The 18260-nt window shown below is 40.3% G+C and overlaps 1 pseudogene; it reads left to right on the top strand.

Moving 5' to 3' along the window:
- The first annotated feature begins 7416 nt into the window (after positions 1-7416).
- On the top strand, positions 7417-18108 carry LOC136470048 (uncharacterized; annotated as a pseudogene).
- The last annotated feature ends 152 nt before the right edge of the window (positions 18109-18260 follow it).

Here is an 18260-nt window from a genome sequence, read left to right as displayed (position 1 = left end):
CGTGTGAACCTCCAAGTGAGTGAATCGCCACAACGAGGAGTAGCTTGCTGGCAAGCAAGTGAACCTCGGTAAAAAATCATTGTGTTCATCATTTGATTCCGAGGTGATTGGTCTTCATTGGTATTCATTCTTGTGATTGATTGACTCCTTCCTCAACACAATGGTATAAACAAATTGCTCACTCTCTTTACAATACCGCAAACTAGTTGTCAAGCTCTTTAGTGTAGCTAGTTGTGAGAGCTTGTTAGTTTGGTTAGTGTGGCTCTTTAGTTAGCTTTTGAGGGCGCACTAACTTAGTGTAGAGACATAGCTATTGTGTGGATAGAAATCATATAAACTAGAATTGTGGTAGGTAACTTGCAATTTTAGTGGGCTAACGCAACACTTGCTTTGCCTCATTATTATCTAACCGGTTTGTTAAGTGTTGTTGTAGAAATTTTTAATAGGCTATTCACCCCCTCTAGCTATTAGGACCTTTCAAGTGGTATCAGAGCCGAGGTCATCGTGATTTGAGGCTTAACAACCTTCGGTGTAAAAATGGCTTAAATCAACAACACCAAGAAGCCACCCTAATTTGATGGCTCAAATTATCCCTATTAGAAAGCTAAGATGACAACTTATATCAAGTCAATCAATAGGAAGGTTTGGAAGGTGGTAGAGACAAAGATTGAGATTGAAGATGAAGAAGCTCCCACCGCCATCGAAGAAATACTACTTCAAAATAATAACATTACTCTTAGTGCCATCCATGATGCTTTGGATGAGAGAACATTTGAGCAAATCAAAAACATTGAGAGAGCTCATGAGGCGTGAAAAAAGTTGGAAGAATCATTTGAGGGCACTCAAGCCGTGAAGGGTGCAAAGGCATACATTCTTAAAGAGAAGTTTACAAGCTTCAAGATGAAGGAGGATGAGAGTGTGCCGGAGATGTTCCATAGGCTTCAAGTGCTTGTCAATGATCTCAAAGCACTTGAAGAAGAGGTGAAAGACAAGGACTTCTCCCACAAGTTCTTGAGATGCTTACCTTCAAGATTTGGCACATTGGTCACTATTCTAGTGAGGAGTGGTTTGGACACCATGACACCAAACCAAGTGTTGGGAGATATAATGACCGATGACACATATAGAGATGATAATGAAAAAGAAGAAAAGAAGGACAAAAAAGATGAGAACAAGAATGAGAAGAAGAGGAGTGTGGCATTCAAGGCCACATCATCTAAGGGCAAGGCAAAGCAAGATACATCAAGTGAAGATGATGGTTCATGGGATGATGATGATGATGATAAGAAGATGGCTCTCTTTGTCAAGAAATTTGGCAAATTCATGATGAAGAAAGGGTACCATGCTAGAAGAAAGAAATGTTCATCCAAGAACAAGGAAGAGTCAAGAAGGTGCTTCAAATGTGAAAGCAAAGATCATCTTGTTGCTCAATGTCCATACAATAGCGACAATAATGATGACAACAAGAAGAACAAGAAGGACAAGAAGGAAAAGAAAGAGAAGGAGGACAAGATGACCTTCAAGAAGAAGAAGGGTGGTTCCTATGTTGTCACTTGGGATAGTGATGCTTCCTCAAGTGATGATGATGATAGTGATGATGACAAGACCACCAAGAAGAAGGCACTTGTAAGCATTGCAATCAATGAGAAGCCTTCTCTCTTCGACACTCCATCATGCTTCATGGCTAAGGCAACTAAGGTACAAATTTATGATGATGAAAGTGATGAGGAACATGATAATGAAAACGAAAATGAAAGTAATAGTGATGATGATGAACCTACTAAGGATGAACTATTTGACATGCTAGAAGATGCTAAAGAACACTTTGACATCAAGAGAAGCGAATGTAAAAGCTTACGTAAGGAACTAAAAGCCCTTAAGCAAGCTTTTGATGAGTTCAATGCATCTCATGAGAGGCTAGAGGAAACCCATAAGAAGCTTGGCAAGGCTTATAAAAATTTGAAAAGGCTCATTCCTCTTTGCTTGATGAGCAAAATAAAAAGAAGCATGTTGAAACTTGCAATGTAGACTTAACTTATGATATAATTGATGAATCATTATCTATGCCTATCATTGTTGCTCCCACTAATCCTTCTTGTAGTACTTCTACTTCCACCTCATCTAGTAGTGATGGTTTCACTTGTGATGCCTCACTAATGGTTGAGAATGAGAACCTCAAGAAGGAGGTCAATAAGCTCACTCACACCTTGGCTAAGGCCTATGGTGATGAGGACCGCTTGCTTATGTGCTTAGATAGCCAAAGAGCTTCTCTCTACAAAGAGGGATTGTGCTATATTCCCAAGAAAGGCAAGTCAGCCTTTGCTCCTCACAAGACTAGTTTTGTGAAGAACAATGGTTGGTTTTGTACTAGTTGCAAGCAAGTTGGTCATGTAGAGCATGAATGCAAGAACAAAAACAAAAATGCTAATGTATCCTCAATTAAGATTAATTCTTGCTATGTGCTTACTAAGGGTACAAATGGTGTGAAGGTTAAGTTCATTAGTAAACCGTGGATGGGCTCAAAGAAGAAAGCCATTTGGGTACCAAAGAGCTTAGTAACTAACCTTTAAGGACCCAAGCAAGTTTGGGTACCTAAAAAGAATTGATCTTCTTTTGTAGGTCAATTACAAAGACGGAGGAAGGCATTAGGTTCTTGATAGTGGGTGCACTCAACACATGACCAGTGATGAAGAATGTTCAACTCAATCAACACCAATAGCAATGATGGTTATGATAGTATCACATTTGGTGACAATGGCAAAGGCAAGGTCAAAGGGCTTGGTAAGATTGCAATATCCAATAATATAAGCATATCCAATGTATTGCTAGTAGAGAGCTTGAACTTCAATTTGCTATCCATGGCTCAATTGTGTGATCTTAGATTCAAATGTATATTTGGGGAAGATGATGTAGAGATCATAAGTGTAGATGGCTTTAATTTGATCTTCAAAGGCTTTAGATATGAGAATTTATACTTAGTTGATTTCAATGCTAGTGAAGCTAGATTATCTACATGCTTGTTCACTAAGCCTAGCAGAGGTTGGTTATGGCATAGAAGGCTTGGTCACGTTGGAATAAAACAATTGAATAGATTGGTTAAGCATGACTTGGTTAGAGGCTTGAAAGATGTTGTATTTGAAAATGATAAATCATGACTTGGTTAGAGGCTTGAAAGATGTTGTGTTTAAAAAGGATAAGCTTTGTAGCTCTTGTCAAGCTGGAAAACAAGTTGGAAACACCCATCCTAAGAAAAGCATGATGAGCACTAGCAAAGCATTTGAGTTATTACACATAGATTTGTTTGGGCCAACTCAATACACTAGCATTGGTGGTAACAAATATAGCTTTGTGATAGTGGACGATTATATTAGATACACTTGGGTATTTTTTTTAATGGACAAAAGTGATATGTTTGTAACATTCAAATCATTTGTCAAGGGCATTCACAACGAGTTTGAAACAACCATCAAAAGAGTTAGAAGTGATAATGGTAGTGGGTTTAAGAACACTAGAATTGATGAGTTGTGTGATGAATTTGGAATTAGACATCAATTCTTGGCTAAATACACTCCACAATCAAATGGCCTTGTTGAGAGGAAGAATAGAACACTCATTGATATGGCAAGGTCTATGCTTAGTGAGTACAATATGAGTCAATCTTTTTGGGCCAAAGCTATCAACATGGCTTGCTATTGTAGCAACCGCCTCTATTGTCACCCATTGAAAGAGAAGACACCATATGAGCTCTTGAATGGTAGAAAGCCCAATATTATATATTTTCGGGTCTTTGGTTGCAAATGCTATATCTTGAAGAAAGGCACTAGATTGAGCAAGTTTGACAAGAAATGTGATGAAGAATTCCTACTTGGTTATTCTACTACAAGCAAAGCATATAGAGTTTAGAATTTGGATAGTGGTACTCTTGAGGAAGTTCATGATGTTGAATTTGATGAAACCAAGGGTTCACAAGTAGAGAATGAGAACTTGGAAGATGTTAGAGGCATTCAACTTTCAGACGCCATGAAGAACATGGATATTGGTGAATTGAGGCCTAGGCAAGTGAATGATGATGAAGATAATCAAGTACAAGTGATCTCTAACTTAAATGTGCAAGATGATACAAATCAAGCTAGTATAAGTGGCTCTCATGACAATGAACAAGATCAAGTGGCTAGTACATCATCTCAACTTTTTGATCAAGCAAGTGCAAGCAATCAAGTTTCAATCCCCCAACCAACCAATATTGCAAGGGATCATCAATTGGACATTATAATTGGTGATATTTCTAGAGGTGTACAAACAAGATCAAGATTGGCTTTATTTTGTGAGCATTTCTCATTTGTATCATCTATTGAACCAAAGAAGATAGATAAAACATTGAAGGATGTTGATTGGGTGAATACTATACATGAAGAATTAAATAACTTCACAAGAAATCAAGTATGAGAATTAGTAGAGAGACCAAAGGGACACAATATAATTGGAGCCAAATGGGTTTTTAGAAACAAGCAAGATCAAGATGGGATATTAGTAAGGAACAAAGCAAGATTGGTAGCATAAGGCTATACACAAGTTGAAGGTATTAACTTTGGAGAAACATATGCCCCGATTGCTAGATTGGAAGCTATTAGAATCTTGCTAGCCTATGCTTGTGCCCACAATATCAAGCTCTATCAAATGGATGTAAAGAGTACATTTCTCAATGGTTACATTAATAAAGAAGTATATGTTAAGCAACCTCTTGGTTTTGAAGATGACAAGAAGCCCGACCATATGTACAAGTTGAAGAAGGTATTGTATGGCTTTAAGCAAGCACCTAGAGCATGGTATGAGAGATTGAGGGACTTCCTACTTTCTAAAGGGTTCATGATGTGCAAGGTTGACACCACTCTTTTCATCAAGAAGATTGGAAAAGACTTATTTGTGTTGCCAATCTATATTAATGACACATATTTGGATCAACCAATCAAGACTTTTATGATGAGTTTGGAAAGATGATGGCTAATGAGTTTGAGATGTCCATGATTGGAGAGTTAAGTTACTTCCTTAGTCTTTAAATCAAGCAATTAAAGAATGATACTTTTATGAGTTAAGACAAGTATATCAAGGACATTGATATGACCATGTCATTAACCAACATGTTACAACCTCCAATTCAAGTAACACCAACTCAAGTATCACCTACATCGACACCAGCCCAAGCCTTTGGTGGCCCAATTACACGTAGTCGAGCAAAGAAGCTACAACAAGAGGTGAACGCGCTACTTTATGAAGTTCAATTTAATATTAATGAGAATTATATACTGCCTAAGTCGTGCACATTGTTGTTGCTCAGGTTCACTAAAGAGTATGGCAAGAACACACAAGGTGATGACCATAGAGAAGAACCACACTCGAACCAGACCAGTCCTACAGAACAGTTAGAAAGAAATATTCATAACTTTTGATTCCTAGAGGCTATGAAGGTGAATGAGCACATTTTGGAAAGCTTATTGAGCCTACTTTCCAATGATGCTAATGCCGACCAGTTCCGAGCAGTAACTAATGAAATCCGACCATCTTAGTGCATACTGGTCAGACCGCTCAAAACTGACAGTACTGTCAAGAAGAAAATAACATAACTTTTTATTCCTGAAGGCTATGGAGGTCCATGAGGACTTTTTGGAAATCTTGTGAAGTCTAGTTTCTAATGCTTCAAGGCCGACCAGAGCCGACCAGTTTTAGTGCAGATTCGACCAGCTTTAGTGCAGACTGCTCAGAGGGTTAACAGTCTTCTCGAGACATGATATTGGTACAACTTCTCATATTAAACTGTACCATTCTATAATGTTTCGTGGTGCATGCTATACATGGTGTGAAACCTTATCAAGTTAGCTTTCCAACGCAACCAACCACATGTCTTTTGGATTTTCCAAGATGGAGTTATTGCCAAAACACTAAAGACTGCGCAGAAGACCAACAGCCATGCAGAAACTGCTCAGAAACCTATTTCGTGGAAGTCTGTTCACATAGCCTGTCTTTTCATTTCCTTTTCATGTTTATACCTATATAGGAGGGCTGTTCCTAGTATAAATATCCATGTACTCCTAAGCAAAAGAAGACTTTTGATAATTGAAATACAGAACCCCCTTTTGTTCAGCTGTGTGCTAACAAATATTAAGAGTGATCTCTACCCCTTTGCTCTTGTGATTTCCTTCACGGGATTTACAGAAGTGGCGGCTTCATCCACTCTCAATTGGTGCTCCTACTCCCTTCAAGGTTTGCCTTGATTAATTGTAGGTTATGTTGGTTGGTTCTTTGAGAGTGTGGTTGGGCGAATCCTCGATTCAGGTTGCCGGTTAAAGACGGTGGTTGACTTCGAGTTTTATTTGCCAGGTTGCACTAGTTATCGCTGCCTGCAGCAAGTTATCCGGCTGTTCTTCAACTAGTTATCTGGTGATTGATCCTACGTCGTGAAGATCGGGACATCGCATCGTATCATCTGGTATCAGAGCTTTTGTTACCACGGTAGGATTGTTTACCCTTAGCTACATATATTTTGTGTTCGTCCTATCCACTAAAAAGCCACAAAAATATTTGCCATAGCCCTTTATTTCAATCTGTTATTTTAGTGAGTTTTGTTAAGTTTCAGTCTATTAGAGTCTTGTTTTAGTTGCTGATCATATTTTCCTTCGCGTGTCCTTTGTGCCTCTTTCATATATCTAAAATTTCCCACACAAAAAAAATCTGAAACCCATATCATCTCCTTCGCGTAAACTTTGATCCTATCAAGTTACAACTACTAGTTGTATTTTGTTTTTATCCTTAAGTGTGCAAGTATTATATCTGATCCCTATAAAAAAAGTAGAAGAAAGAAAAGTGCAAAAAAAAGAGTTGAGAAAACAAAAAGTTGTGAAAAGAAAAGTGAAGGTCAGTTGGTTTATGTGCAAAAGTGCTGAAAGTTTTTTCATATCAAGTGAGTAACCAGTTTACTATCTTTGTTTGGTGCAATTTTTGGTTGGGTCTGATCGCAACACTTGCATCCCAATCATACTCCTTGTTTGCATCAAATCTGAAATTTCTTTGCGCATGTGTTTGATCTATTTACATCATTCATATCCTGTGGTCGGCACTAGGCAGAGAACCTCTAGTTTGGATTGTTATTTAACTTTACAATAACTAGATTTCAGATTGCATTCCTTGTGTATCACTCCCTACCAAGCTCCACATACAAGCCATCGTAATCGGTACTCTCTGGTCTTGTATTCGCCTAGCCATCACTTTCGTTACCACCACACACTGTTTTTTTTTCCTGTAACCCGTAGGGACTTCATAAGAGCTTCGGTTGGTACGAGAGGTGAGGTTGTGAGAGCTACCAAATTTTATTTTTTTTCCATAAATACCTATTATTCGTATTCAGCTAACCTTACACAGGAGATGGGTGGTGTTGAGATAGAAGATTGTGTTACTATGGCACAATTTAATGAACTCCGGCAAAGCATGGAAGAGAAGCAAGATCGGTTGACCCAAGATCTTCAGGCTCTTTTGACTGAAATCAGAGGGCGTCGTCAACCTCATGATGGTGCAAGCAACCATGGTGAAGATGGAGAAGATAGTGATGGAAGAGCTGCTGCTAGAAGAGCAAGAGAACAAGTAAGGAGAAACCAAGGTGCTGCACATGGTAGAGGAGGAGGACGAGGTCGAAGAAATGATGACAGTGATGAATCTGAAGATGTGGATGAAGATAATCATTCCCAATATCATGGTGGTCACCGACGTCATAGAAGAGGCAACCATGAGGAGAGGTTTGGCAAACTGAAATTTACCATGCCAAAATTTGATGGAGGATCTGATCCTGAAGCTTACTTCACTTGGGAGTTGAAGGTGGACAAGATATTTCGCTTGCATAATTATTCAGAGGAGAAGAAATTAGCCATGGCATCTCTTGAGTTTGATGGATATGCTCTGATATGGTGGGAACAACTTCTGCATGATCGAGAAGAAGATGGAGAAAACCCTATTGCAACATGGGATGAGATGAAGCAAGAAATGAGAATTCGTTTTGTGCCGAAGCACTATCGGCGTGATCTTTTTGATAAATTGCAGAATTTGAAGCAAGGAAGCCTCTCTGTTGAGGAGTATTATAAAGAGATGGAGAAAGCTATGATTAGAGCCAATGTGTGTGAAGATGAAGAGCAAACTATTGCACGTTTCATGGCTGGGTTACATCGCAATATCCAGCGCATTGTTGAGTTTCATCCGTACCATCATCTTATTGATTTGGTACATCAAGCAACTAAAGCTAAACGTCAATTGTAGCAAGATGCTAAGAACAGCAAGCCCTTGTCATATGGTACAAGGACTATGTCAGGAGGGGGCAAGTCAATCTCAAGGTTTATTGCTGCACCCTCATCAGCGAAAAGCTCAAGTGGAGACTTACGTTCTAATGTGTAGGGTATTTTTAGAGGGAAGAACACTGCTGCCCAAGGCATGAGCTCTAAACCATCAGCATCCACCACTACTTCAGTGGGTTCTACAGCCAAGAGTAGTGGGATTCAATGCTTCAAGTGTGGAGGTCGTGGGCATGTCATCAAGGAGTGTCCGAATAATCGTGTGATCATTGTGAAAGACAATGGAGAATATGAATCAGCTAGTAAAGAGGAAGTTGAGGAAGAGTATGATGATGAGGCTCATGAAGATGAGGAACATACTAGATGTGAATTTGAGCAAGGTGCTGCTCTTGTGGTGGCTCAAATTTTGAGCGTTCAAATGAAGGAAGCTGAAAATGGACAGCGACATAATCTTTTTCAAACCAGAGCTAAAGTGCAAGACAAGGTAGTCAAGGTGATCATTGATGGTGGGAGCTGCCATAATATTGCTAGTCGTGAGATGGTTGATAAGCTTGGTTTGAAACTACAGCGGCACCCTCATCCCTATCATGTCCAATGGTTGAATGATTTAGGAGATATTAAGATTGGATATAGAGTAAAGGTTCCATTCAAAATTGGTGAATATGTTGACATAGTAGAGTGTGATGTGGCACCGATGTCTGTGTGCCACTTGCTGCTTGGAAGACCTTGGCAATATGATCGATATACTCAGCATTGTGGGAGAACAAATCAGTACACACTAGATTTGAAAGGAAATAAGTTTGTACTCAAGCCTATGACGCCTCAACAAATCATGGTTGAGCACTTACAAAAGCAAACTGAAATTAGTTCGGCAAGTGAAGGAACAGAAGAGCAAAAGAAATTGAGTGCCATCCACAATTCAGTGAGTGAGTGCCACAAGCCAAATTTGAGAGATAAAAAGAAAGGAGAGGGAGAGCATCTAGTTATGCTAGCCACAAAATCTAAGCTGAGAGAAGTGAGGAATAACCCAGATCAAGTGCTCTTTGTACTTATGTGCAAAGACATTTTAATTTCACCTAATGATATCACCTCTCTTCCTAGTGTTGTGTCTCATCTTTTGTAGGACTATGAAGACATTTTTCCAAAAGAAACACCAGCAGGACTACCTCCCATTCGTGGAATTGAACATCAAATTGATCTCATTCCAGGGGCTGCACTCCCTAACCGTCCACCATACCACACCAATCCTAAAGAAACAAAAGAAATACAAAGGCAAGTACAAGAACTTCTTGATAAAGGTTTTGTTCGTGAAAGCTTAAGTCCTTGTGCTGTTCCTGTGATATTAGTGCCTAAAAAGGATGGTTCTTGGAGGATGTGTGTTGACTATAGAGCTATAAATAATATCACTGTTCGCTATCGTCATCCTATTCCACGGTTAGATGATTTGCTTGATGAATTGAGTGGTTTCATAATATTTACTAAAATTGACTTGAGAAGTGGTTACCATCAAATTAGAATGAAAGCGGGAGATGAATAGAAAACTGCATTTAAAACTAAATTTGGGCTATATGAATGGTTAGTTATGCCTTTTGGTTTGACTAATGCCCCTAGTACTTTCATGAGATTAATGAACCATGTCCTGCGAGCTTTCATTGGAAAATTTGTTGTTGTCTACTTTGATGATATTCTAATTTACAGCAAGTCTGTTGGAGAGCATATGAAACACATTCGGCAAGTCTTGGATGAGCTTAGAAAGGAGAAATTATTTGCTAATCTTGAGAAGTGCAGTTTTTGCACAGACCATGTTGTGTTTCTTGGCTTTGTTGTATCAGGAAAGGGCATAGAAGTAGATGAATCAAAGGTGAAAGCCATCAAGGATTGGCCAACTCCTATGAATGTAAGTCAAGTAAGAAGTTTTCATGGCCTTGCTGGTTTTTATAGGAGATTTGTGAGAGATTTTAGTACCATCGCTGCTCCTTTGAATGAATTGACAAAGAAAGGGGTTGATTTTAAATGGGGGAACTCACAAGAAACTGCTTTTCAAGAATTAAAGAAACGTTTGACTGAAGCACCATTGCTTGTTCTTCCTAATTTCACTAAAACTTTTGAAGTAGAATGTGATGCTAGTGGAATTGGGATAGGAGGAGTTTTAATGAAACAAGGAAAACCAGTAGCATATTTTAGTGAAAAATTGGGAGGTGCCTAATTAAATTATTCTATGTATGACAAAGAATTGTATGCTTTGGTGCATGTACTTGAGACATGGCAGCACTACTTATGGCCGAAGGAGTTTGTTATTCATTCCGATCATGAAGCTTTGAAGTACTTGAAGGGACAAGCTAAGCTGAACCATCGCCATGCCAAGTGGGTTGAGTTCATCGAAACATTTCCATACATTGTGAAATATAAGAAAGGTAAGGATAATGTGGTTGCTGATGCTTTGTCTCGAAAGAGTGTGTTGTTAAATCAACTTGAAGTCAAGGTGTTGGGTCTTGAAAGTTTGAAAGGTTTGTATAATAATGATCCTGAATTTTCATAACCGTATAATCATTGTAAAGATGGAAAAGGTTGGGAAAAATATCACATACATGATGGATTTCTGTTTAGAGCTAACAAGCTTTGTGTTCCAAATTCTTCTATTAGATTGTTTTTGTTGCGGGAATCACATGGAGGTGGACTAACAGGTCATTTTGGACAGAAGAAAACATACGAACTGCTAGGTGATCATTTCTATTGGCCTAAGATGAGGAGAGATGTCATCAGATTTGTGGAACGATGCATCACCTATCACAAAGCTAAGTCAAAATTAAATCCTCATGGCTTATACACTCCCTTACCTGCTCCTAACATTCCTTGGGAAGACATAAGCATGGATTTTATTTTAGGGTTACCTAGAACTCAGAGAGGAAAGGATTCTATATCCGTTGTGGTTGATAGATTTTCAAAGATGGCTCATTTTATCCCCTACAACAAGAGCGACGATGCTTCACATGTTGCTAATTTATTTTTTAGGGAAATTGTGAGGCTACATGGGATGCTCGGAACCATTGTGTCTGATCGTGATGTCAAGTTTGTGAGCTATTTTTGGAAAACATTGTGGGCTAAACTTGGAACCAAGCTCTTGTTCTCAACAACTTGTCACCCTCAAACCGACGGACAAACTAAGGTGGTGAATCGTACATTGTCAATGTTGCTGCGAACCATGGTGAAAAAGAACTTGAAGATTTGGGAGGATTGCTTGCCACATGTGGAGTTTGCTTATAACAGGGCAGTACACTCTACCACTAACTTGTGTCCTTTTGAAATCGTATATGGGTTCAAACCTATTGCTCCGATCGATTTGTTGCCCCTTCCATTGTAGGAGAGAATCAACATGGAAGCTTCCAAGCGTGCTGCATATGTAAAGAAGATACATAGAGGACCAAGGAGGCAATTGAACTAAGTGCTAAACGCAAGGCTACAAGTATGAACAAACATAGGAAGAAAGTGTTATTCAAACCAGGGGACTTGGTGTGGATACATTTGCGCAAGGATCGCTTCCCTGATAAGCGCAAATCCAAATTGTTGCCTCGAGGAGATGGACCATTCCGTGTTTTTGCAAAGATCAATGATAATGCATACAAGATAGATCTTCCAGCAAGCTATGGTGTGAGTACGACCTTCAATGTTGCTGACTTATCGCCATTCATAAGAGAAGATGGATTAGAGTTGAGGATGACTCCTTTTCAAGAGGGGGAGGATAATATGACCACGTCATTAACCAACATGTTACAACCTCCAATTCAAGTAACACCAACTCAAGTATCACCTACATCGACACCAGCCAAGCCTTTGGTGGCCCAATTACACGTAGTCGAGCAAAGAAGCTACAACAAGAGGTGAACGCGCTACTTTATGAAGTTTAATTTAATATTAATGAGAATTATATACTACCTAAGTCGTGCACATTGTTGTTTGGCAAGAACACACAAGGTGATGACCACAGAGAAGAACCACACTCGAACCAGACCAGTCCTGCAAAACAGTTAGAAAGAAATATTCATAACTTTTGATTCCTAGAGGCTATGAAGGTGAATGAGCACATTTTGGAAAGCTTATTGAGTCTACTTTCCAATGATGCTAATGCCGAGCAGTTTCGAGCAGTAACTAATGAAATCCAACCAGCTTAGTGCATACTGGTCAGACCGCTCAAAACTGACAGTACTGTCAAGAAGAAAATATCATAACTTTTTATTCCTGAAGGCTATGGAGGTCCATGAGGACTTTTTGGAAAGCTTGTGAAGTCTAGTTTCTAATGCTTCAAGGCCGACCAGAGCCGACCAGTTTTAGTGCAGATCCGACCAGCTTTAGTGCAGACTGCTCAGAGGGTTAACAGTCTTCTCGAGACATGATATTGGTACAACTTCTCATATTAAACTGTACTATTCTATAATGTTTCGTGGTGCATGCTATACATGGTGTGAAACCTTATCAAGTTAGCTTTCCAATGCAACCAACCACACATCTTTTGGATTTTACAAGATGGAGTTATTACCAAAACACTAAAGACTGCGCAGAAGACCAACAGCCATGCGGAAACTGCTCAGAAACCCATTTCGTGGAAGTCTGTTCACATAGCCTGCCTTTTTATTTCCTTTTCGTGTTTATACCTATCTAGGAGGGCTGTTTCTAGTATAAATATCCATGTACTCCTAAGCAAAAGAAGACTTTGGTAATTGAAATACAGAACCCCCTTTTGTTCAGCTATGTGCTAACAAATATTGAGAGTGATCTCTATCCCTTTGCTCATGTGATTTCCTTCGCGGGATTTACAGAAGCGGCGGCTTCATCCGCTCCCAATTGGTGCTCCTACTCCCTTCAAGGTTTGCCTTGATTGATTGTAGGTTGTGTTGGTTGGTTCTTTGAGAGTGTGGTTGGGCGAATCCTCGATTTATGTTGCCAGTTAAAGACGATGGTTGGCTTCGAGTTTTATTTGCCAGATTGCACTAGTTATCGCTGCCTGCAGCAAGTTATCCGGCTGTTCTTCAACTAGTTATCTGGTGATTGATCCTACGTTGTGAAGATCGGGACATCGCATCGTATCAGACATGATCAAGAAGTTTGGCATGAGTGATAGTAAAGCCATTAGTACACCAATGGGAACAAATGACAACTTGGATAGTGATGCAAGTGGCAATATGGTGGATCAAAAATTGTATTGGTCTATGATTGGAAGTCTACTCTATGTGACCGCATCAAGGTCGGATGTCATGTTTAGTGTATGCATGTGTGCAAGATTTCAAGCCTCACTAAGAGAAAGTCATTTGAAGGCTACAAAGATAATATTGAGGTACTTGAAGTATACACAAAATGTTGGTTTGTGGTATCCCAAAGGAGCAAAGTTTGAGCTAGTTGGTTACTCCGACTCAGATTATGCGGGATGCAAGATTGAAAGAAAGAGCACCTCAGGCATATGTCAATTGTTGGGAAGATCACTTGTTTCATGGTCATCAAAGAAGCAAAATAGTGTTGCATTATCAACCGCCGAAGCTGAATACATATCCCCTAGTAGTTGTTGTGCACAAATACTTTGGATGAAGGCCACTTTGAGTGATTTTGGAATCAAGTTCAAGAAAGTGCCATTGCTATGTGACAATGAGAGTGCAATCAAGTTGACCAACAATTCGGTTCAACATGCAAGAACAAAGCACATTAATGTCCACCACCATTTCATAAGAGATCACCAATAAAAAGGGGACATTTGCATTGAGTGTGTAGGCACCGAAGATCAACTTGCCGATATCTTTACCAAGCCATTGGATGAGAAAATATTTTGCAAGCTAAGGAATGAGTTGAACATATTAGATTTCTCAAATATGTGTTGATGCATCCCCCATTTATATGACATGCCTCTCCTTTGAGCAATCCAAGGTAAAAGTTGATTGGTATGGCATACATCCTTGCTAAGGACATGTTTAGTGCATCGAGACATATTTCACATTTGATAGGCTCATTCATGATAATCAAATGAATTTGATGATTGTATGGTACCACTATTGCTTCTATGTTTATTTTGATCTAGTGGTAGCATATGACATGTTTGTGGGCTTGTAAACCTAGTGTTTGATCTAGAAAATGAGCTCTAAGTGTTTAACTCAACATGGTACAAGATAACCCTTATTTGGAGGTGTGAAGAAGTTTGTCCTTGGATCAAACCAAGTTAAATATTTTTGGCAAGTATTCTAGATTGAACCAAAATTGGGAAAATGATCCTCACCCCATTGATTGACATTGATAATCTCAACCTATCTATATTTTGAACCTTTGTGGTCATTGATGACAAAGGGGGAGAAAAACAAAGATATTAGTGATATTAGTACATGGGGAGAAAACAAAAGATATATTAGTGTACTAGATATATTAGTGTACTAAGATGATGAAAAGACAACAAAGGCGGAGAATTTAAAATAGGGGGAGAGATATGACAAAGGAAAGGGAGCAATTAAAACTTTAAGCACACAAGTAGGGGGAGCAAGCTCATGAACTTATATGATGCATTTAAATGTGCATTTCATATGTTTGCTTGCATGGCACAAGTTTTAAATTTCAATATTCATGCTTGTGTGGTGTATGCTAGTTATAGGTTTGAATGATGAAATGAAAATCTAGCATGCATAGGTTATCTAGTGATTTCATTTCCGAGTGTTTCCAAGTGGTATCAAGCTAACCATGGTGCTAAGGATGGTATAATGGTGCACTCCGATTGGTATCACGCTTCAAAGGTCCATCTTTTATACCTTAGCATCATTTGGTAGATATTGTCTCCTATATTTCCTATCTAAGCATATGTGCAAGCTACAATCCAAACTCTTAGCACATATGTAGGGGGAGCAATTGCTACCATTTGAGGTTCATGAAACTTGTCCATATTCTTTTACACATGGTAAATATGCTTGGGCAAGCAACATGGATTCAATTGAGTTTTAATTCATATCTTTGTGAAAGGGTTGTCATCAATTACCAAAAACGGGGAGATTGAAAGATCTAGTTTGGTTTTTGATGAATTGATGAAACCCTAAGTGCTAACCTAGTTTATCAAGTGATCATGAGATAGGTAGCACATTCCAAGTGGTGAAGCAAATGAAGATCATGACATGATGATCAAGTGCTTGGACTTGAAAAGAAGAAAGAGAAAAACAAAAGGCTCAAGGCAAAGGTATAAATGGTAGGAGCCATTTTATTTTGGGGATCGAGACACTTAGTGAGTGTGATCACATTTAGAATCGAAAGTCGTACTATTAAGAGGGGTGAAACTCGTATCGAAATATGGTTGTCAAAATGCCACTAGATGCTCTAACTCATTGCATATGCATTTAGGATCTAGTGGAGTGCTAACACCCTTAAAAATGTTTGTGAAAATATGCTAACACATGTGCACAAGGTGATACATTTTGTGATTGGCACATTTGAGCAAGGGTGAACAAGATAGAGTTGAAAAAGAGTTAGTCACGCTGATCACGAAGTGACCGGATGTTGATCTTAGTGGGACCAGTGCATCCGGTCAATGATACAGCAAAGACGCTGGCGTCGGTCTTCGACCAGACACTGGGTCACTTGGTGACCAGACGCTGATAGGGTGTATCCAGTCCTACTGATGTGGTAGTGCACAGAGGAGACGCCGAGTGACCGGATGCTGGATGGGTCCGGTCGAGCATGACTAGACGCGTCTGGTCGTGAAAAATCATTTCTGGATGCTTACTGGAAACGACCAGATGTTGAGGCCCAGCGTTCGATCACTTTGAGCTGCTGCGTCTGGTCATCACTTGACCGTTGAAATCGAACGCTCAGTATTTGAAGAGAGGGGACACGTGGCGTGCATCGCACGACCGAACGCTGGGTCCAGCATCTGGTCAATCTAACCGGAGCGTCCGGTCACCCCGTGTTGTGCCCAGTGAAGGGGTACAGTGACTCTATTTTGTGGGAGCTTCTATTTAAACCCCATGGTCGGTTCTAGCTTGCTCTCTTGGCCATTTGCATTGACATAGCAACCTTATGAGCTTAGCCAAAGCCCTCCCACTCATCTCCATCATTGATTCATCATCTTTGTGAGATTGGGAGAGAATCCAAGTGCATTGCTTGATTGTTTGCATCTAGAGGCACTTGGTGTTCGTGTTTCGCTGCGGGATTCGCTTGTTACTCTTGGTGGTTGCCGCCACCTAGATGGCTTAGAGCAGCGAGGATCGTCGAGCGGAGGTTTGTGATTGTCTCCGGCTCCAATCGTGGTGATTGTGTGGGGTTCTTGACTTTTTCCCGGCAGAGAGCCAAAAGGTACTCTAATGAATTGCTTGTGGCTTGTGTGATCTTTATCTTGTGTTGGTTGTGCGGCGCCCTATTGAGGGTTTGACGTGTGATGCCAATTAACATGTGAACCTCCAAGTGAGTGAATCGCCACAACGAGGAGTAGCTTACCAGCAAGCAAGTGAACCTCGGTAAAAAATCATTATGTTCATCATTTGATTCCGAGGTGATTGGTCTTCATTGATATTCATTCTTGTGATTGATTGGCTCATTTCTCGACACGACGATATAAACAAATTGCTCACTCTCTTTACAATACCTCAAACTAGTTGTCAAGCTCTTTAGTGTAGCTAGTCGTGAGAGCTTGTTAGTTTGGTTAGTGTGGCTCTTTAGTTAGCTTTTGAGGGCGTACTAACTTAGTGTAGAGACATAGCTATTGTGTGGATAGAAATCATATAAACTAGAATTGTGGTAGGTGGCTTGCAATTTTAGTAGGCTACCGCAACACTTGCTTCGCCCCATTATTGTCTAACCGGTTTGTTAAGTGTTGTTATAGAAATTTTTAATAGGCTATTCACCCCCCTCTAGCTATTAGGACCTTTCAGCGCCCCCGAGGGTGGATCCAGGACGGGCGCGCTCCCCGACGACAGATCTAGGGAGAGCCCATCCTCCAAGCGGCAGATCTTGGGTGGTGGCGTCCTCGGTGGTGGATTGAGGGCTGGCGCGACCGGATCTGAATCCGATGCGAGCTCTAGCAGGCCCGCGAAGGTGTCAGCGGAGGGCCGTAGCTTTTCTCCCGATCTTTCACGCTTCTTTGTTTTGACGCTTGCTCCCCATTGGGATTCTGGAGATCTTCGGGGCGGTTCACTGCTGAGATGGTTCACCGCATCACGCGCTTCTGTGACTCTCAACAGGTAGGCTTCCCTAGACTTTCCTCTTTCTTACTCCGATCTGCTGCACGGAGCAGCTGGGGAGTACTATTCACTTGCCTTCTCTAGCCGGCTGAGAGCGTGAGCTCGGTGGAGGAGTCCCTGATCTAGCCGAAGATTGGATTTTTGTGGGGTTGATTTGAGGTGTTTTTTTGTTGCGCGATTTGGTGGTGTGGGCTTTCTTCCTTCCATTTTTGGTGGTGTGCTGCTTCCGATTTTGTGGGATTTCTAGTCCATATCTCGCACTAGTGATGACTTGCTTGACTAGTTTCTTGACTGGTTTCCTGTTATGTTTCTCATCGTTGCTTCAGTTCTTCCGATCCGAGGAGCCCCGGTGATGAACAGCATGCCGATCTCTGCGTCCTCACACGGACGACGCCTTTGCGGGACTGCTGGATCGAGCTCGCCACTGACGACAAGCGGCAGAACTTGTTAAATTTGGTTAATCTGAATATGATAATGGATGTAATGATATTGGGTTGTGCACATGCTCGGATTTGAATTATATATATATATTCTGGTCGAATTTGAATTGTAAATTTGAATTTTTTTTACAGAAAAATGAACTGTGAGGGCGGCTGGTACTACGGCTGCCTACAAAATCGATTTGTAAGGACAGTCTGGGAATCGTCTCTACAAATACATTTGTAGAGACGCTTGGGTAGGGGTGGCTAGGCAACACTAGTAGAGAAATGATCTTTCATCCACTTCGATTTTGGGCTTT

This window comes from Miscanthus floridulus, chromosome 8 (assembly GCF_019320115.1).
Source record: "Miscanthus floridulus cultivar M001 chromosome 8, ASM1932011v1, whole genome shotgun sequence".
Lineage (NCBI taxonomy): Eukaryota > Viridiplantae > Streptophyta > Magnoliopsida > Poales > Poaceae > Miscanthus > Miscanthus floridulus.
This window is presented reverse-complemented; position numbering and strand designations above follow the sequence as displayed.